Source organism: Piliocolobus tephrosceles, chromosome 14, assembly GCF_002776525.5.
Source record: "Piliocolobus tephrosceles isolate RC106 chromosome 14, ASM277652v3, whole genome shotgun sequence".
Lineage (NCBI taxonomy): Eukaryota > Metazoa > Chordata > Mammalia > Primates > Cercopithecidae > Piliocolobus > Piliocolobus tephrosceles.
In genome coordinates, this window is record NC_045447.1 from 12,109,800 (window position 1) to 12,126,918 (window position 17,119).

Below are 17,119 nucleotides of genomic sequence, written 5' to 3' on the forward strand. Positions count from 1 at the left end.
AAAATGTTACCATTAATCTTGTGGACCCAGTGGCCACATATAATGAAGACAGCTCTGCCCAGGCAGCTGCAGTGCCTGCTGTCCTCCCAGACTGTCAAAGGGCAGCGTCGAGGGAGTGGTGACTAGCAAGGCAGAGGTGCACTCATAGTCAGAGGCAGCTGCCACTTTTATCTCCCACCGCTTATACACACACACACACACACACACACACAACCAATGGGGTTCACAGTATTCTAGAAAATGCAATGAAAAGAGGATTCATCCTGGCAAATACTGACGGTGACTTCAGACTTTTCCTCTGCCGTACTAAATGCTGGAAGATGATGCAGCCAGAGTTTTGAAGGTGAGAATAGTTGTGATTCGGCAATTTTGTACTACTTCAAGTTGTCTTTTGTGCAGGAAGGCAACAACAGAAGATTATTCATGTCACCTTCTCTAGGAGAAACACAATAATACATTCCAGATGATTCGAATTTAATACTTAAGAATGGGGAAGTAATGGGACAAAAGGACCAGCATTTATTCTTCCCTTTTTGAAATTTGAGGAAAGAACCTGAAATGTGGGAAATGACCTACTTAAGAAAATTTAACAACAGCATCAGTTGACTTGTTTACAGTGGGTACCTGTCATATGCATCTTATGATCCCCAACCCAATCCTACAGTGAGGTGCTGAGAGCACCCCCACTCCACAGGTGTCTCAGAGGGGCTCCACAGCTTGCCTGTCTGCTGGATACAGCCTGGACTTGAACACAGAGGGCGCAGGAGCTTGGATCTGAATGCCGATGGGGCAAATTACACAATTCATGCTCTTAATTATGACGGTCTCCTCAAAAACTGGAAATAACGTTACAATGTCTGACTCAGAATATTATGCAGACATAAAACCATGTTTACAGGCTTTGTGGGGAGGACTGGAGTGAGAAGTTCGGGATCCGGGTATGGAATATGATCTCAGCTGTGGAAGGAAAGGACAGGAACCAGGGCCTTGGGGCAGCATTTGTCATGGCAACGGACTGGGAGCAGCCCAGTGACCATCAACAAGAGGAGGCTAATAAAATGTGGAATTTTCATATAATACTAAAGTATTACATGAAACGAATAGATGAAGAGAGCCAGAGGTTTTACTGTAAAAATGGCCAACTCCCAAAGACATGGCTGTTAAGTAAAACAAAACCAAAAAAACAAGCCAAGCAAAAAAAAGTTGCAGAGTGATGTATTATAAACAGCCCCATAAGACAATTTTTTTTCCATGGGCACACACAGCTAAGCTATGGTACAGCACAGGGCCCGGAGGGAGTAACTCAGAGGTGACCGTGGGGCAGGAGAGGCTCATGGTATTGATGACAGAAGCCTCTAAGGTGGGAGTGTGGATTTGCCCCCACTGCTTTTCCATATTTTTTAAGTGTTAATTTTTTTCGATGAGAAATTATTTCTTTTAATCGGAAAAAAAGATGGCAAAAACTAGGAGAATGCTTCCCAATGTGGCTGGGAGAGTAGAAGAGACTCGTATGAAAGCATCCAGCGTGGTGGTGCTTGGTGCTGAAGGGACATCTTGTTTTCTATATAATGTGTCTGCTGGTGGACAAAGACCAGAGGTCATGTACAAAGGAAAGGAACGGATTGTGGGGGCAGCAGCAGAAGCACGAAAAGCAACAAAAGTCAAGATAGGAAGGGGAAGAACACAGCAAATGGCTAAATGAAATTCCGTTTTATTCCTGCAAACACCACTGGGAAGAAGTCATCTGTGACGCACAGCTTCTGTGCCAGGTGTAAGGACGTGCTTAATGAATGCCATTTAATGAAGAAAAAGGCTCTTATAAAACACCTGGCACAAGCAGGGTGCGGGAGCCACAGGGAAGGGGACCTTTGCTGCACCTGCTGGCATTTTAATAAGCACCTTCTAGAGCGCCCGCTCTCCAAGGCTGGTCAACGGTGTCAGAAAGAGGTCCCTGACCATTGCCCATACTTGCTGACAGTTTGGGGAACCTTATTTCTTAAAGACCATATGCTCAGGTATCGGATCGCCCTGGAAGGTAATTAAAATGAATCATTTTCAGCTGGAAGGGCCCGACTAACACTCGAATTCTCCTCAATGACTTCACAGCCAGGATTCCTGCTCCAAGTCCCCTGAGTTTCCCAAGTGAGGCTCTGAATTACGATTGAGATCTGTGAAGACCCAGAGATGTGAGGAGATACTGTAATTCTTTCTTGCAACTTGGTTCCACTAAAACAGAAAGTCAGTTATTTTAATCACGCTAGGCTCTAAAATATTTTCAGTGGTGGTGATTTTTCTTTTCATATTGATTTTGGAGCCAACCTCAGAGAGAAACCACCACGCCCCAAGTTTACTATCATTTCTCACAGTCTGATGAGTCGCTCTTTTGTTTTGTTTTGTAATTGACACCAGCCAAGACAAGTAAGGTTTTGTAAAACTTAAAACAGACCTATTTCCTCTACAGTTATATTCACTATCTTATAAACCTTCTATGCCTAGACCTAAAACTTAATTCCAAATATTACCCAAAGAACACAACCCCTTACTGGGGGGCTGGACCGGTATCAACAAGCACACAAGGCTGCTATAATTAGGATGTGGCGACTGACTCAGCGCACTTTTTTTATTGTGCTCCTACTGTGTGCTAGGCACTGCCTGGCACCGAGACAGTTTAAGAAATCAAATGAAACTTGTATCTTCCCCTTTAGGAATTTATCTGTAAGTCAACTGAAACAAAAACATAAATCTCCTATATCACAAAGTAAAAAGCTCTGAATATCAAAACATAGGCCGTAAAGGACAATACGGTTATAGGCTTGAATTTTAAAACAGTGGCATGAAAAAGAAATAACCAAAACAACAAACATCTGTTGAGAGTCTACTACAGGCCAGGCACCCCGTTAGGCCCTGGGAGGTATCCAGGGTCATGGGAGCCATGGTCCCACCTGCGAAAAGGAAAGACTGTGGTCGGAGAGAAAAGGCCTGAGCAATGAAATAGTAATTCCAGAGTCTAGACAGTGGCCCAAGAGATGTCACAAAGCCAAGGATGGGCAATGGAGGCTCCGGGAGCCAGAGAGGTAGGAAATGGGATTTGACTTGCATGGCTTGGAGTGGCTTTCAGGGAGGCCGGGGTGAAGGCTTTGCTCCTGGAATTTTCACTCCTGTAATTATTTAGGACTATGGCAGTTACCACTCACAGAGCACTTGCACTGTTCCTCATGCTTCATACGCATCTCTAATCTAAACAACCCAGCAAGGGAAGTAGTACCCTAGACATGGGGGAAAAGTGGTTCAGAGAGGTTAAGTAACTCACCCAAAGTCACACAGCTGAAGAAAATGGCTGGGCTAGGATGTGCATTAATGCTCTTTCCACCATGCTATGTTGTTGCTTTACCGAGATGACACGGGGCCTGAAGTAAGTGCAAACACAGACCTGTTCATTTTTCATTCAGGAAGCCCATTTGCCATGATCAATATAACTCCAACCTACCAGCCTGACTGTACAATGGGTTTTCCTCATGGGCAACATATACACGCACGCATACACACACACACACACACACACACACACACACACACACAACCAAATCACTCGGCATTGGACAAGGGAAAAAAAAGCTGCCACTGAAGACGAAGGAAATCACAATTCCAAACTCCCCAAGTTCCTAAATGCATAAAGTACGTGCAGCTTGATGGCATATGGCAAATCAATTACTAGTTTAAATCTTAAAACGAAAACATGGCAAGTGTGGTGTAGAAATAATCAAGCACAACGGTTAGGTTTAGATTACAGTGGGCCACTAGAGTTTTGAATACAATTAATCATCATTCCAGGCAATGGGAAGCCATATTGACACTTATTCCTAATTTGAATATTTAATTAGGGTGAAGTTCTTCATCAAATTATCACAGAACTGGGAGAAAGCCTGGAAGACTTACACAATTACTATCTTAACCCCTTCCCAGCTGCTCACCTGTGAGCACAGCCGTTCTAGTCCCAGCTCCGCAGGGGAGGATGCCTGCGCCCAGTCTCTGATGCTGTGAGGCGCTGGAGGGGGTGCTGGTGACTGGAGTTGCAACTGTAGCAGGCAGGAGCCACGTGGTGGCAAAGGAAAGGTCTAAGGGGATGCCCTGCTCATGCTAGGCTAAGTTCTGCAATGAACCCTGGACACAGACAGAAAGCCAGCATGCACGGGTGCTCACTGGGCACCAGGGTGGTGCTTTCTGTGTCCCGCCATTTAACTCTCGTGACAAATGCTGCAAAGGAGGCATTTTTATCCCCATTTCACAGAGGAAGAAATAGGCTCAAAGAGTGATAAAACTCACTCAAAGTAGCACTGCCTGTGAGTGGTGTAAAGAAGGCCCAAGGGACTCATCAAACACACACACACACAGTCACTCACCAAAAGTGATGACAAAGAGAACACGCAAGGCCCACAAAAATGTTTTCAAGGCTGTATTTTCGATCATCTGCACTGTGTGGGTAAATCAGAGGAAAACCAAAACCCAGGTCTCCTCAACCAGCATTCTAAAATTTAACTCTTGGGTTCAAAATGCATCACTGAGCACCCCCAGTGGAAGTCATGATGCCTCTGTGGCCAGGGGCTCAGCAGAATGATGGAGGTGGGGGCAGCAAAGCTCAAGGAACAGTCCCACAAGGCTGACTTGAGACAAGGTGACAAGGTGACCATCCAAACCCTGCAGAGTGGGACTCGAGAAGGTGGGCGCTGCAGGACAGGTGTGCTTGGGGAGGGAAAAGTCCACAACAGGACAAGAAAATGTGAACTCTCTTTCTTCTTTCAAGATGGCCAAGGCTCAATGACAGCATTTAGAACTATATGTCAGCTTGGATATTTCCTTAATGTACACCTTTGCTATCTGAAAAGACTTTTACTAACATTTCATAGATACCATGTGATTCTGCGTGACCAAAACCAACATATTTTCCCACACAATCTCCCTGAAGGACCCAGGACAGGGCCAAGGGCTGACTGCACACATGGGACTGGACCACGGTAGGTCCAGAGACCTTTCTGCTTGCAGCCTCCACCTAGAAGCTGAGAAGGAGGGACATCCTGATAGTTTCAGGTTAGCCATTTCTCCTTAAAAGCCTGTGATGGGTTCACTTACCCTCTTGTGGAAAAGGCTCCATTTGCAGTGGCCACTTTCAGTAGGAAGTGGATCGCCAGGCATAAGGAGGGAGCCGCCCCAGCCCCCTGCCTGGGCCCACTGCAGGCACAGACCCCGGATCCGGACCCATCAGGCCTGCCCTGGCTCATTTGTGGGGGGAGTGAATGGCGTCGGGAACTTTGAAACTTTCCTTTGTATATTATATTAATCCATATAAGAAAATCTCTTTTAATGAGGAGTGATGTAGTTACAAACTCTCCAGAGCCATAATTAGAGCAAACTAATTGAAGTTGTGTTTTGACACACTTTCCAAATTCACGGGTGCCGGATGACATATTCACAACACTGCTGCTGCACAACCATGGCGACGGCAAAATCATTAGGCTAATAACGCTTATTTGCATTCTTATCATGCCAGCAGCTCGCCTTTAAATACTGTTTCCACTACTGCTCCTTTACTGTAAGTTTCCACCGAAAGATATTAACAGTAATTATTAGTACTTTAGTGGAATTTTAATGTTAAAGAATAACAATGCGCATTAACATACATTGAATGGCAATTCTTTTTCTTAACCACCCCTCGGAAGGTTTGGGGGTTCTTCCTTGGCCCTCATCCCAGAGCTCAAGGGTAACCGGATGCGATTTCAGCTTCATTTACAACTCAGGGTCCACACCCAGTGGGATCTGAAGTCGGGGTTTCCGAACTACTCTGCTCCAAAAGTTTGACAGGAAAAATCTTTCTTTCTTTTTTTGAAGTACAATAAAATGAAATAGTTAAGGAGAAATTTTTTCCAAGCAGTTAAAAAAAAAATCTCAATTTACAACACGGTCTTTGGTAATAACACTAATGAATTCCAGGAGGACATGCCGTAGCCATTCCCTGTCGCCCCCCTCGCGGTGATTAAAGGCAGACGGGGAAGAACTGGGTTGTGAGGGCGTCGGTGGGGGTGGGGTAGTCTTGATCTGTCAATGTGGGGCACTGCTTGCCACCAACGAGGCCGATTTTGGGGATGCTTAACTCAGACACACACAGAGAGGAAGACTCGACAGTTCTAAATAATGGTTATTAATGACGCCCTCCTCTCAAGTGACAAATTACTTCTGAAATTTAGAATTGAAGAAGTATGAAGAGTGAACGTGTCCTATTGAACGTGACGGGAAATGCAGGCCAGAACACAGAGCTCCCACTCATTGTGCACTGGGAGAAGGGCAGGGTCCCTCCTGTTTTGGGCTTTTGGCTGTCGTAAGAGGCAGTGACCACAGCTACCTCTTCCTGACGTGTCTCCCAGCAGTTACTGTTGGTGGCTATGGGCACATCCTGGCTGTAAAAACACTTTTTGGGTGAGAGGCATAAAACATTAGGTGTGTTGCACCAATAATCGAGACCCAGTCCCAACTTGGGGTTGGGCTAGATATTTGCTCAGATCCTAGGCTTCTGTAAATATCTTGGGGTCAAGCAAAACCACCACTACATCGCTGACCACTGATAACCCAAGAGAAAATGTCTTAACTAAAAATATACACTTGTGTTGAATTTCAAACTATTCAAGTGTACATTTCAGGATGAATGCTTAATCTCAGCCTAGGAAGATTTAAATGAGTGAAGAAAATGCTTCCGCAGAAAAATGTCAAAGACTATACGTTAAAGCATGAGAGTTTTCAGTTTCTTAAGTTACAATCCTTGTACCAATCTGCTATTTTTCAAGTCACTGATGACTTAATAAAAAAAAAAAAAAAGATGAAGAAAGGAAACTAACTTTCATAGCCGCAGCAACACTCCAAATCATGGTATTTATTCACTACATTTAAGTTTTATTACACTTGAACCTTGCAATGCCAAAACACCTACCTCCCATATAAAAGAAATGAAGAAAAAAGCCAAGTCTGGGACCAGGGGCACCACACTTCCATTCCAGATGATCTAGTCTAATCTTATAAACTGAAATATTTAAAGAGTCTCTAAACCTCACTGACCTTACTTTTAAAAACAAGGAACATATGGGCACTGCTAGCTTTTCATCTTCTTCCAGCCTACTAAAATATCCGCTTTTTGAAAATTCAAGAGTCAGGGGACTGCCAAAGTCAGATTCATAAAGGGCTGTGTGCGTGAGAGCACAGGGCAAGCTGCAGTCTGGACTGAATGCAGCACATCCTCTATCAAAGAGCCAAAGGCAACATTTGTCTCCTCCCTGCCCAATCCATCTCAAAAGCTGTGGAAAACAATTTGTTTAGCAAAATACAGCCAGGACTGAGGAGGAGGTGGAATGTGGGCTACAGGCCGGATGGTGATTTTTGGTCCCATGCAAGGTTGAGCTCACAGCAGAGGGTCAGCGTTCAATCAGGAAGCCCTGAGGCTCCTTGAAGGCAGGCAGGGCGTTACGGTGAGACCTCTCCTCTGCTCACAACCCCTCTAAATCCTAACTCCCTGCCCTCGGATGAGTCATGATCTCTTCAAGCTTCAGTCTTCTCAACACTCCAGCCTGGGTGACAGAGCAAGATTTCATCTCAAAAAAAAAAAAAAAAAAAAAAACCACCCATAAAACCAAAACAAAATAAAATGAGGACACAATTATTCATCTCATAACATGGTTACAAAGACTAAAACTATGTATCTATCCATCTGTGTGTGTGTGCATATATATATGTATATATATAATGTTTACACAATGTCTGACACAAGATGCCCAGAAAATTATAGCTGAAATAATAATGATGATAATAATAACTGCGTTTATTCTAATAATAATAATTATTAATATTATTATTCAACTGGAAACAAAACATCTGCTGCTCATGAAGGATATTCAGATTGAATTCTACCCTACCCACTGGCAAAAACCAAACCCAAAAGGCCTTTCAAAAGTAACTGCAAGCAAAGGATTAAATATCCCAATTAATAATTGAAACTCTGCATCGAAATAGAACAGCATAGTTGGGGCGGGGGGTGGGGGGTGGTAGCAAAATCCTGGGAAATATCACTAGTTTAATGCCCATTTTTACTTTATTTGGCAGCTAGATTTACACTGAGAGACCCAAGTGAAACATTCCACAGAGCTAGCTACCTGCAAATAGACTGTCAGCTTCCACTCTGATAAAAGGTAAAATATCCTCCTCTAAATGGTCTGGTTCACAAAACCGACCCTAAAGTGAACTGATAAATCTGTTCTGACACACAGAAAACTATTTTCATAATCCTGAAAAAAGCCTTTCTCCAAACCCTGGTGCTGAAACCAACTGCACAAAGAGCCCTCGCGCACTCGTGAGCCGGACTCAGAAGGGAATAATTTCCCATTTCTAACCCTGCTTCTCAGGACGATAACAACAAAAAAGCACACATAACTACCATGAGCACTGAGAAAAATAAGACACTTAGAAAGTCACCAAAATTACAAAGATAACATGTTTACAAGCAGCAAACACCTTCTCAAAAATCTGATGTGAGAGCGCGAACCCCAAGGCCAGCTCCGAGGTGGGAGCTGAATTGACGAATCGTCAATTCTTCATTACATAGAAGCTCTGACTTCCCAAGAAGCTGTATTAAAAATTAATATCAAAAAGTGTATTGCTCAGCCTAAACTCATCATTCATATCTAACAATACCGAACTGCATTCTAATGAAATTTCCCCTTCAAAATTACTCTGACACCAAAACTAAGTTTGATACTGGTCCAAGAGCGGCCACCGCTCTGTTCACGAGCATTTTGAAGATATTCAAATAACCTCATTCTGTAGGTCTCTTTCATGCCGCTCTCACGATCACCAGAATAAACCACACTGCTCGTAACCCTGCTTAAACGCCAGCTTCAAAGCGAGGGAGGGATGGTGGTGCTGGGACCTCCCGGGGCGGCCTCCACATGTTCCCTCAGTCGGCGACCACAGTGCAAGTGTGCTGGACACCAGCCAAAGTTCACACGTCTCCCTAACACTGCTTTGGCGGTTTCCGACCAGAGGGGCCTCTGCAGGACGAGTTCCCCACCCACACACCCGGGGAAGTCCTCATTCACCAGCTGCTGGTCAGAAGCCTGGAGAAGCTGCACAGGAAGGTGGCGGGCCACCTGGATGGGCAACCCCCCTACCCACCAGCCCCTCCAGGCACATGCTTGGTTCCCTGATGAAAGGCTTCACGGCCGGGGGGCCTCGTGACAATCTGCACACTAACAGTAGCTTGCCTGCTTGGGTGAAGATCCTAGCCCTGACACTTACTAACTGTATGACCTTGGGTAAGGGATTTAACCTCCTAGCTCTCAGTTTCCTCAACTTAAACCTGGGCTGATAATAGTAACTGACTCACAGAGCTATTATTAGAATTAAATGAGTTGGCTGGGTGCGGTGGCTCACGCCTACATTCCTAGCACTTTGGGAGGTCGAGGCAGGCAGATCACTTGAGGTCAGGAGTTCGGGACCAGCCTGGCCAATATGGTGAAACCCTGTCTCTACTACAAATACAAAAAAATTAGCTAGGCGTGGTGGCGCACGTTTGTAATCCCAGCTACTCGGGAGGATGAGGTGGGAAAAATGCTAGAACCCAGAAGGCAGAGGTTGCAGTGAGCCGATATAGCACCACTGCACTCCAGCCTGGGTGACAGTGAGACTCCATCTCAAAAATAAAAAATAAATAAAAATAAAGAATTAAAGGAGTTATTTGTAAAGCCTTTGAACAGTACCTCATACCTAATAAACGCATGATAAGTCTCTGCTGGCTGGCTGGATGGAGGGACGGAAGGACGGATGGAAGGAGCGATGCATAAAATATGATGTCCAGTCCTATGCATTAAACTAACTCACCTTATGCATCCAGTAAATACTTTCTGGGTGCCTAACACATGCCAGCCACCTGGAACTCAGAGTTCTTTACCATCTGGGGGCCACACATTTTTCCACTGAACACTTACTGTGAGCATGGAATGAGATGACACGGTTGAAAGTACTTGCTCAGTTTTGAGGAATGGTGATGCAATGTGATCATCATTGCTATTTCTGTGTGACTAGCCTTTTTTGAGGCTTTAAAGGAGAAAAAGGAAAACATGAGGATCTCTGTCATCAGCAAGCAGCAAATCTAGTCAGTAAGATCAAACAGAAATACATGCAGTGATGATAGGGAACTGTGAGATGCCAAGCCGTACGACGCAGGCAACTGGAGGAGAAGAAGGGAAACGACGTGGGCTAGGCTTTCTAGAAGTGATGTGGGCTACTACAGGCCGGGGGCGGGGCTGGCCAGGGCCAATCCTAAGCATTCTGGAGTCCAGTGTAACTCTTCCGGGAGGGAAGGGGCTGGTACAAACTGAGGCCCATGGTGAGGGCCAGAGCAGAGATGCTTTTGGAATGAGAATGGTGTGCCCCGGAGACAAGAGGAGACTCGCCTAATTAATGTGAGAGAATAGGGCAGGTTGGGGGCGGTCAGATAACAGGAAGCCTTCCCCAGTGTAGTTATCAGGCCACCACGGACTTTAAAGTTATAGGCAAAGAATGTAAATGCGGGCTATTTACAGAAATAATACCTGAGCCCCAGAAGCCCACCCCTGATCCATCTTGGATTTAGTGTCCAGGTTTGACCCCTCCAGAGGGCTCGTCTCTGAGACAGGGCTGGCCGCCAGTCCTTTCGGCTGGAAGGTGCCGCTTGCGCAGCGGGATCATTCACACCCCAGTGCTGATGTCTGGGCTCCCTGTGTAAAGAACCCTGCGCTACAGTCTTCATCTTAAAAGACAACGAAAATGTGTGTTCTGTCTTTAGAGTTAAACAAACAAAAAGCGTGTGTGGCTTTAGTGTGGAGGAGGAGGAAATCCAATTTTTCCAAGTGAAGTCAGACCCATAGTTATGCCTGGACATGACCTGAAGAAGTGTCTGAAGGCCCCCATGCCAGAAAAGCAGGGCCCAAGCCCTTGCCTTCTTCTCCCTTTTTTTTTTTTTTTTTTTTAAGATAGGGTCTTGTGCTGTTGGCCAAGCTGGAGTGCAATGGAGGGATCATGATCACAGCTCACTGCAGCCTTGACCTCCAGGCTCAAGTGATCCTCTCACTCAGCCTCCTGAGTAGCTGGGACCACAGGCATGCACCACCACACCCAGCTAATTTTTGTATTTGATTTTTTTGTAGAGATGGGGTTTTGCCATGTTGTGCAGACTCGTTTTGAGCTCCTGAGCTCAAGTGATCCTCCCGTCTCAGCCTCCCAAAGTGCTAGGATTACAGGCATGAGCCACCACACCCAGTGTGCCAAGCCCTCTTTTGATGGGACCAGGACAGAGTGCTCCATTGCTCAGCTCACCTGCCCCCAAACCATTTCTTGCAACTATGGAAGTGGAGCTCAAAATCCATGTCACAATTTATTACTAGGGGGAAAAAAAGAGTCATTGGAATCACCCGGGATACACAGAACTCCTCTCATAAATGATGCACCTTACATGAAACCACAGATTTCAATTCCAATCCTCTGCACTGAGCCTTCCCCTACTGAACCCTAGGGAGAAACTTCTCACAGGCAGATGCCTCCAGCGCCAAGCCTTTTGCCACTCCGAACAGGCTGTAAACACCTCAACAGGAAAAGGAAAACTCAGTCTCCCTGATCTGTGTGATTCTGGGCCTCACATTCAAGTCCTGCAACAACAGGACAGGTGACACATGTCATCTGGGGTACAAGGACCATCTTACAACTGAAAACGGACAGAAGGCAGCTGAAGGATTTGAGGCTGTCAGTGTGGACAACGGGGCTCCAGCCGGTCACCTAAGGCACCACCCCCACTGCTGACTTACTCTGCGAGTTAATCAGAAAGTAGTGGAGTTGATCCCCATGTCCAGAGGGAAGGCGGGGTTGGAGAGGCCAGGACGGAGTGTGGCACGCTCATGGGCTTCTGACAATGATGTGATGGGGGACAAGCCTGGGCGGCACGGCCTGAATTCTAGATCACCACAGCATGATTTTTCCTCTCCTGTAGGAAGGGCCATTAACCTTTCCGATGACAGCCCTGGGATCGGAGTGATGGAACGATTTTTGAGGTCAGCAAGGATCTATGTTCTCAAAACCTGACATCGACATGCAAAAGTTGTGACTGAATTCTGGTGTCCCTGAGAGGAAGACTAAATGCATGTGACAGATATTCTGCAATCAAAATGCCCCATTTCCCAGAGTATCTGTCACAGATTGATAACATCCATGCAAAAAGTTAAGTACAATTATGTCTGTCACTAAGAAACATACTTCCGAACCTGTGACTGACAACTTGCTGGGAGCTGACAAATTATAGGAAGATGACTGCAACAGCGAGCACCACGTCACCTCCTACGGGCAACCCAGGCGTGGCTGACACTCCGAGAGGCTCCCAGGAACTGCACCTTGCAGGGGAGGCTGCCGGTCAGAACTCAATGGCTGGGAAATGCTCTGTGGCTTTGGGTGGGAAAATAACCCTTTCCCCCAAGACAGACAGTGTCAGGGAAAGGTCACAGGATGTGCCCGTGGCCTGTCGTCTGTGGGGAGGAGAGTTTGGGCAGCAGCTTCTCCCTCAGGACCATGGTGAGGACAGCCCAGGTGAGTGGGAAGGGCGGCGTGGGGCTACTGGAACCACATGTTGCAGATTTTCTGGGAGAGCCCCCGCAGGATGGATGTTCACATAAACACAAGATGTCCTGAAAACTCCAGCCACCTGGAGGCCAGACTACGTGTTTCTGACAGACTCTGAAAGGGACAGAATGCCACTTGTCATCATCTCACACCTGCCTGCCCTGGACCAAGACGTGGTGTCCGCATCGCCAAGGGCCCCGGATGTGCTGGGAGGCTCCTCTGAGCTTCCCTCTCAGGGAGGCTGCACAGCAGCAACTCTCCACTATCCATGCCTCCTCCTCTGACCTCAGCACTGGTGAGTGGAGGAACGCAATGGCTGCAAGTCAGATACAGCAGCAGCATCAACGGCGGCTTGGGGACCTCTGAAACCAAGGCCCACTGCTCTGTGCCCTCCCTGCTCACTGGAGGGTGTCTGTGGTCCTAACACGGAGGTCTGCTGAACCTGAATTTCTATAGGTGGGGAGAGGGAATATGACACGTTTCTTAAATAAGGCTTAAGAAACACTGATTGCTGTAATTCTCCTGCAGTCTGAAGGATCCAAATGTCATCTGACCACCCCCAGCATCTAGGAGCGCATCACACCTCAGGTCAGCTTCTTGATGCCACAGAATTTTCACCTTGGGGAAGGTGTCTTTATTGATTTTTTTTTTAAGTGTTAAGCCTAAATCTACCTCCTTGTAACCTCAGTCCACCTGACCTAATTCTGTTTTCTGGAGCCCCCAGCCATTTCTCCAACCCCCCATCCACACCTGGAAACACTTCTACTTTCTCTGCTGCTATTGACCCTTAAGATGTCTGCAGCAGGTTGGCCTGTCTCCACTCAGGTCCAAACTGGATTCCTCAAACTCGACACTGGATTCGGGTAACCTCTGCCTGGTGGTGTGGGGCAGTGCACACGCCCCAGGAGCAGGACTCCACTCAGGGCCTCCCGCTGTGCACACCAGGCTGCACTCCACACACCCATGCTCTGACCCCCGCCATCGCACACACGGCTGCTAAGCAAGGCCTCAGCTTGGTTCCTGTGTGATGGAATTTTTTGAACCTTGGAGGGCCTCTCGGCCTGTGCCCATCGCCTCCCATGGTTCCAGCAGGTTGTTCTGGCTGTAGAGGAGATGCAGAGTATTGATTCTGTCATTCAGTACGTCAGCTCACCCTAATGACTCTGTATCATCTGCAAATTTGATAAGCGTGCCTCTGATGTCTTTATCAAGCCACGGTTCTGCGGCTTGCTGAGCTACAGGGCAGCAGCTCACCAGGGGCCTCCTCCTGGGTCGACACAGAGCCATTCGCTTATCACACTGGGGGCTTCGGCTGCTCCAGCGGTTGTGAGCCCACCTGCCTCCTGGAGCTTTTCCCAACCTCTGTCCCGGCAGCAGCAGCAGCGGAACCTTTTCTTCCCAGCAGAAACAGGTGATGCCCTGCATGTGAGAGACGGTGGAGGGGCTGTTCTGATAGAGGCCAGGAAGGCGTTTCCTCTCTTGGCTCCCCTGCCCCAGAGAGCTCTGCAGGGCCAAAACCAGAAACCCCACCACCCGATCGCACGCCCGAGGCTGACTCACAAAGCTAGGCCCAGCCCCAAAGAGGGCCACAGAGATGGCACCGTGCCTCCGTCCCGAGGCCAGCCCTCTCCTGTTGATCGACATGCATGACATGGGCAAGCAGGGGATGGCGTGCCTGCGGCCAGGGAAACCAAGAGGCTCTGGGTCCCAGAAGAAGCGGCTGCCCTTCTTCATCAGGAGACAGTTCAGAGATGTGTGTGGTGATGTCTGCGTGTGAGATGAAGCGCCACTGTGAGGGAGAGGAGCTCTGCCAAGCTACCTTCTACTGCCTTAGCCACCAACTCACTGGTACAGCCCAGGAGCACCCCTCTCCCTGGGGACCTGACCGCTCCGAAAGGACAACTCCAAAGCTGGGGACACCACAGCATTTTCTGCAATAACAGAGCTTCTGCGGGAAGCTCCTGCTTCCAGAGGCAGTTCCTGCTTATGGACAGAGAAGGCAGTGCTGCTAGAACCACGAGGTCCTCAGGTGATGGCCTACAGACCACGCAAAGATCCACCTTTTGTCTGAAATAAAGCCTGGAATGAATGGCATTCCAAAAAATGGCAGGGAATTCTTTGAAATCTGAGTGATGACACAAGAAATGGAGGCGGAGCACATGGTTTTGGCTTTGGAGAAGAACACAGACTCAAGAAAGCAGCAAGATCTGTGACCCACCCCTTCCTAAGTCCTCCCGGGCAGCCTGGGCCAGCGCTCTGCGGGGAAAGGGCCTCCCACCAGCTCCAGCTCAGAACGGCATTCCCCGCCACCGCCACGGCTGGGCAGTAGAGGGCGCTGCGTCACCGCGCTCCCAGCGGCTCGATCCACGCCACACAAAGACCTCACTGGACGTGGTTCTCAGGTTTATGGTTGAGGCTACTTGAGAAAACAGTAGCGAGACACAGACTTGCTATTACACGATATGATATCACCTATGTAAAAAGTACACAAGAAAAAGATGAGGGAAATATAACAAAAGGTTATAAGCATTTGCTCGTGGGAAATGGAATTCCTGTTTTTTCATGCTTTCTACGTTCTGCCAGTTTTCTAGAAGCCTGATTACTCTCACCATCGGAAAAGACCCACGCAGTGCTCACGGAACAGGGAGTCGTCCGGAGGGGTTGCAAGGGACACATTTATTGTGAAACTGAATGCTTGCCTGGATTCAGGTGGGCGCTGGGGAGCTCCTTGGAGGTTCATCACGTGCCCACACCACCCCACTGACTCAAGATGTCCCCGAAGCGCTCACAGAAGAAGACCCAGCACAGGCCCAGTCCAGGAGCCTCAGGGAGGGCTTCCTGGGAGAGGAGTCCTCTGAGCTGAGACCTGCCAAACACACCTCATGTGCAGGGAGCACCGAGAGCAAAGGTGCAGAAGCCAGGGGCAGGAAGGGAGGAGGAGGCTGCCAGCACAGGTTAATGTCTGGGACTCGAGCTGGGAGAGGGAAGACAAGAAATCCCGGAGCTGGTGTGAGGCCCTGTAGGCCCCAGCACCTGGAGCACAAGCCCCAGCCACTGCTGCTCACCAGAAGGGAGGCAATCAGGTTCCTCCTCTGGAGAGTGTAGAGACCTGAAGCCTCAAGGAATAAAACAGCATACTCATCCTTGCTAGTCTTCAATGGAAAAATTCGAATGAATAATCAACATTTCATTTAAAAAAAAATCAAAGATACTGGATAGGAAAACAATACAAAAAAAAATCCCACAAAAACCAAAAAACCCTCATGGACGAGGCTCACATAGGTGTGCATCCTACCTGTAAATTACCGCACAGGACAACTTGGGACAGACAAGTGGTTTTTACTTGGAAGCACTGAAGTACATTCAATTATCCTGCTGCATACTGGCTGACTTAACTCAGCCAAATTAGAATACATTTTATATTGACTATTTTGACATTTGTTTTATTTGGCAAGTAAAACAAAACTGATCCAATTTCCTTGCAGTCATTGTAAACCATAAACTGTACGGCAGAGGTGATAGAGTACATAAGCCTTATAAACACTGGGTTCTGATGCGCTGCCCTGCAATCCTGCCAGGCTGCTGGTGGCTCAGTGTTCTCGGCCGTCTTACTTCAGGTGCGAGTGGCCTTGCTCTCACAGTGACCGGCAGGCTTCCGAGAGTACTCTCTCTGCTTTATCTCAGAAAACTGGAGCTCTTTCTTTATCCACAGAAAGTCAAAACCTGCCTGAGGTGGTGCCCATTTCTGGGCCCTTCTAAACCACATGATGTCAGCAGGGAGTAGCTGTAACGACTTCAGGGCAACTGCTCCTGTGGGGGCTTTCCAGCCTCTGCAAGGAGCCCAAACTTGAGCTGACCCGAGTACAAGCAGGCGATGGGCCTCAGCACAGGTGATGGAGGACCCCAACACACAGGTGATAGCCTTAGCTGACCCCCCAGCACAGGTGACACACCTGAGATAGCCTTGAGCACAGGTGACAGTGACCCTCGGCAGTGCCCTCCAGGGTGGAGCTGACAGTGCTCTCGCTCAGAAACGGAGGAACAAGTGCTGATGCGCGGTGCTAGCCTCACACTCCTGAACCTAACAAAGAGACTCAAATGTTCACCCTGCAACTCTGGGAGACTCATTAGCGATTGCTAACTTTTTATGCCAAATGAAACTGAAAACTCCTTCTAAAGTTCCAGGCAATTCCAGGGGTAGTTAAGTTTAAATACTACTCTTGGTTTATGAAACTGTCACAAGGAAGACCAGATTGTCTTTATAGAGGGATGTCCCAGAGGACAGAGTCCTCAGGGCTTTGGGGCCTCATTACAGCGCATTCTTCTGAGTGAGGCGGAGGCTTGGCACAGAGGAACAGAGTACAGAGAGCTGGTGGCATGTCCCGGAGGGCAGGCTGTATTGTGGAGGGCCCAGGAAGACCCACCGGTGACTCTTCTGTCT

The 17,119-nt window shown here is 47.8% G+C and overlaps 1 protein-coding gene across 2 annotated transcripts in view; it reads right to left on the minus strand.

Annotated features, from left to right (window-relative positions):
• MVB12B (multivesicular body subunit 12B) overlaps positions 1 to 17,119 on the minus strand; it is a 171,368-nt gene that overhangs the window by 91,494 nt on the left and 62,755 nt on the right. The window lies entirely within an intron of this gene.